The sequence below is a fragment of the Mandrillus leucophaeus genome, unplaced genomic scaffold (assembly GCF_000951045.1).
Source record: "Mandrillus leucophaeus isolate KB7577 unplaced genomic scaffold, Mleu.le_1.0 Scaffold466, whole genome shotgun sequence".
Taxonomy (NCBI): Eukaryota; Metazoa; Chordata; class Mammalia; order Primates; family Cercopithecidae; genus Mandrillus; species Mandrillus leucophaeus.
Window position 1 is genome coordinate 432,790 of NW_012104987.1, and position 5,060 is coordinate 437,849.

General features: G+C 40.4%; 1 protein-coding gene across 1 annotated transcript in view; it reads left to right on the forward strand.

Moving 5' to 3' along the window:
- The window catches only part of GREM2 (gremlin 2, DAN family BMP antagonist), a 149,447-nt gene that overhangs the window by 99,546 nt on the left and 44,841 nt on the right, over positions 1 to 5,060 (forward strand). The window lies entirely within an intron of this gene.

The following is a 5,060-nucleotide window of genomic DNA, read 5'->3' on the forward strand; positions in this document are numbered from 1 at the left end:
CTTTTGGAGAAGGAGCTCTTCAATGCAATAAGTTAGTCTAGACAAAGAAAATTAGGGCAATTAGTAGAAAGCTAGCAAATGTGCTGTGTAGGAGGCTCTGTCATTACAGACCCTCACTCAGGCTCCTGTGGTTTGGTGTGTGTACAGAATGATAGTTCTGGGTTTCCTCTCTGCAGAGAGGAATAAAATAATACTGGGTTTCAATTAAAGACATAACTGCAATTTAGTCAGGAGCATAGGAACAGAGGGGCTGTCAGCTATGCCAAGCTAATGTCATAAGACAGAAAATCTCAGCACATAGCAAGGGATCCTGAGGCATCTGAGTTACCGCAGCCCTCATACTCAATAAGACACCAAGACCAGCAATTAGAATGCAGACAGAACAAATATTTACATTTTGAGAAAACAAAAGAGGAGGCATCAACAACAGAATGAATCAAAAGCCACAAGGTCTCAGATGTGGGCAAGCAAAGTGTTGCTGTCAGTGTGAAGCAGGAAGGCAGAATTGGTTTCCAGTATTTGCAATTCAGAGATGTAGATTACTGGAAAATTTACAATAACATTGCAGTTTAAAATCTCCACTCCATCCGTGTTACCCAGAGTTGAACATGAGGAGTCAATTGCCCTTTTCCTCCTTCTACCTACCATTAGCTCCAAGTCATTTCTTCATGTGTATATGGATTATGTGTTCCAGAGAGCCTGGAGACGTTATTTCGAGGCTTTCAAAGTCCTAGAAATGCTCATGCATTTAAAAAACTGTATTTCAACTCAGAAATTTCTTTTGTTAAGAAGCTCGGTGTTCTGACTGATCAGAGGGTATAGTAAAATCTAATAACAGAAGAAAAATTAGGGCTTTGGGAAGGGGATGTCCAGGAAGGGAAAGAGATGTGTGGCTCCCCTCTCATCTCAAAGTAGTAGGTACATATTTTTCTCTTTTGTTTAATTTTATAGATGGGTCACTCATGCAAGCTCAGGGAGTGGATCCTGAGTAGGGGACAAAATCCTGGCTGGTTAGGCACATCATAGCAAAGAGACTTGTCACCACCAGGAAGACCCCAAGCCAGCCATTGTAACTGCAGTGAGGCACTTGGTTTTGACCAATTTGGCATGCGTAGGGCTACTATAAGAAATCCATAAGGGATGGCAAATAAGAATGGGATGACGGGGGCCTGGTTAGTGAGGAAAAGTTGCTCAGTGGACAAGGCTTGGCTTTAACATGGCAAATGATGCTGACTTTCCCCTTCCTGATGTCTCTAATTCTGAAATTCTATAAGCATGAGATGGTGTCTCAGCCCCTTTTGATCTACATCAACCCATGGTGGATGTCTGCCATGTACTTGGCATCAGTACTTGGGAAAATGACTTGGCTGCCAATTATCTGATGCTGTTATTTCATTTCTAAAATGCAATATCTAGAAATTGTTCATTTGAGAGACATTTCAAAGCATTTGTAGCCAGTGTGCCAAGTTTCTGATTCATTTTGGGAGAGACACCCACACATAGTATTTCACTCAATTCAGTGTTTTGTAAATGACTAGTATTAGTCGAGTACATACAGTTTACCAAACATGGTTCTAAAAAGTTTTTTGTTGTTGTTGTTTTGGTTTACTTTTTTTTTTTTTGGAGAGTATTTGGCTATGTTGCCCAGTCTGGAGGGCAGTGAGTGGCACAATCTTGGCTCATTGCAACTTCCGCCTCCTGGACTCAAGGGATCCTCCCACCTCAGTCTCGCAAGTTGCTGGGACTATAGGCACACACCACCATGCCTGGTTAATGTTTGTATTATTATTATTATTACTATTATCATTATTTTGGAGAGACAGGGGTCTCACTATGTTGCCCAGGCTGGTCTCGAACTCCTGAGCTCAAGTAATTCACCCACCTCCGCTTGCCAAAGTGCTGGGATTACAGGCGTGAGCCGTCGCACCTGACCTCTAAAAAGTCTCTGCATGTCTTTAATACAAATGCAGGCAGGTGAAATCACTGGATGATTCCATGCTGTTTTAAACCTTTTCCCAGGTTACTGAAAGAGTTGGCTTTGTTAGATAAGTAATCAATCACGAAGGAGCTAAGAAGGAAGTTTAAAGAGGATAAAAAGTGTAAGTCAAGACAAAGCCACCCATCATAGCATTTGAGGGGTGCATCTAACCTGAACTCCTGAACGTTTTAGGTTGGCTTATAGATAATAAGGGTGACTAAATTTAAGATCAGAGTAGTCAAGAAATTTTGCTTTCTAGACAATCCTACTTTGACTTGTTCCTCTGTTTATTGACTGTCATTACTTTGAATTCTGTTGTTTCAAACATATGAAATGTAATGAGCTTCAGTGTTTCCTTAGTTTTAATAAAGCCAACCTCAGGTTTTTTAAACGGGCATGGCATTCTGCCAATCACTTTCAGGGTTCAACATCTGAAGCAAGGTTCTCCAGGAGATTATGAAAGTTATTGTTTAAATAATGGATATTTTGCATGACTTATATGATTAATATTTTCTATTTATAGAACAGAGTCATATACCCTCACTTTTTGCAGGGCTTGCTGAGCTTTTTTTTTTTTTTTTTTGGAGGCAGAGTCTTGCCCTGTTGCCAGGCTGAAGTGCAACCTCCACCTCCCGGTTCAAGTGATTCTCCTGCCTCAGCCTCCCAAGTAGCTGGGACTACAGGCACACACCACAACACCCAGCTAATTTTTGTATTTTTAGTAGGCATGCGGTTTCACCATGTTGACCAGGATGGTCTCGATCTCTTGACCTCGTGATCCGCCCACCTCAGCCTCCCAAAGTGCTGGGATTACAGGCATGAGCCACCGCGCCTGGCCTGAACTCCTTTTGTTGTTTCTTTAGGCATTAACTCCTTTCCCCCTCTTTTTTTATCAGTGCTGTTTTTTGCATCTACTACACTTTTTAAGTGTCCATCTCTGTGTTCTCTGGGTAGACACCTTCAGAGAACAGAGAGGCTACCAGGCAGGAATTCCTTGCTCCTTAAAACTCATCTCCCTCCACAACTAACTGTATTTTTTTCTTTATTTTCTATCTCAAAGAAAGATATCTAATTTTGTCCAGCATTTTCTTTCTTTTCTCTACTTTTACATTTCCCCTATTTTTTGCTTGTGTTTATTTATTTATTTGTTTGCTCTCAGTGTTTAAATATATTCAAATAGCTTCTATTTTAAGTTTAAAATTTTTAAAGGTAAAGGAAGGGAGGAAGGGAGGCTACCATTTCTAAGATCTATTCTGGCTTCTGGGGAACAAAATCTGTATTTAATTTATCTTACTACAGCACAACTAAAAGTGCTTTCACTAACGTATCTAAGTCTTAGGAATTAATTGATCATTCCAATTTATCTTCTTTAGTATGTTGGCATCTCACTTTGGTCAGCATTTAGTTGCTTGATATTCTTGCTTTGCTTGGATCCTGTGGTACTCCTCCTTCCAAACCTCCCGGTCTTCTTTGAATGTTTGTTATCTTCTGTTCAGCCCAAATATCAGTGTTCTTCAAGATTCAATGTTTGCCTCTTTTAACTCTCACACTATGCCTCGGAGGTCTTACCCTCATGTACAGAACTACAGATGGCTTCCAGATCTACAGCCCCTGCTGCCATTTTGTCTGAAACTCCTGACCCATATTTTTGACATGTCATGTTTCCCCATCCTAGGAACAATTACCAACCCCCCTCTGGGATTGAGAAAATTTAAATTGCCCAGGTATGAACACCAACTGCTCATCCCTCTTCATACCAATTTACTCTTCCATCCCTGCACATTTTCTTTAGGGTTAGAGACAAATTAACCATTGGCCAATTCAAGGTCACTGCATCCACCTGTGTGCTTGGCTGCATGACCCTTCCTTCCCATTTAATTATCAGACCTTACTCCAGGATTTGTTATATTCCCTTACTCATATGTTTTAAACCTCATGTTTTAGGCTAGGTGTTCATCCTTAGCTTTAAAAATATATTTAAATATATCCCATCCAAATAAATAAGTGAATGAATAATACACTCTCTCCATTGGGGCTGCCTTCCTTCTAACCACCATAATTGAGGGCTTTTTTTCTTAACCAAATTTCTTGAAATTGAAGGTACTATGGTTCCACTTCCTCTCTTGTCCTTACCAGTCTTCAGCTCCTTGCAAGTTGGCTTCTGTGACACCTGCTAGAGTGAAACTTGCTCACACTCAGGTCCTACATGTTCCCAAACTCAGAGGGCTCACTTCCGTCATTATCTTACTCCACTTCACTCAGCTGGCACCGGCTCATTCCCTACTTCTTGGAATTGTCTTTCTGAGGTTTTCATGGGAGTCTTGACTAGGCTTTGCTTTCTCTCTTTTTACTCAGGTTATCTGGTATAAATATTTCTTTTTCTTTCTTTTCTTTCTTTCTTTCTTTTTTTTTTAGATGGAGTTTCCCTCTATCATCCAGGCTGGAGTGCAATGGAGCAATCTCAGCTCACTGCAACCTCCGCCTCCCAGGTTCAAGCAATTCTCCTACCTCAGCCTCCTGAGTAGCTGGGATTACAAGCATGCACCACGACGCCTGGCTAATTTTTGTATTTTTAATAGAGACAGCGTTTCACCAGTTGGCCAGGCTGGTCTCAAACCCCTGACTTCAAGTGATCCCCCTGCCTTGGCCTCCCAAAGTGTGGGGATTACAGACATGAGCCACCGTGCCCAGCCAATATTTCTTTCTCACATTCATCCTTTAAACATTGGTTTCCCAAGGATGTCATTCCTGGCTTTTTAAAATTTTTTTCACAATCTCTCCTTTGTACTATCTTTCTTCTTTACAAATTCACAGAAATGTTGTAGTCAAAAAAACAAAAACAAACAAAAAACTGGTTTTGAGAACCTAAACAAAGCTCAGCTCTCCACTCACTTTTACTAACAACACAACTGTGGATAAGTTGCATTATCTCTTTAAGTATTAGTTGTCACTTCTGTAAAGGGAAGTGTTCATATGAACTCAGATTTTTATCATGGGTACAATGGATATAACATACGCAGTAATATAAAGTATTAATGCCTGTACTTAGTAAGTGCTTACAACTATAGTTTTATTATTGTTA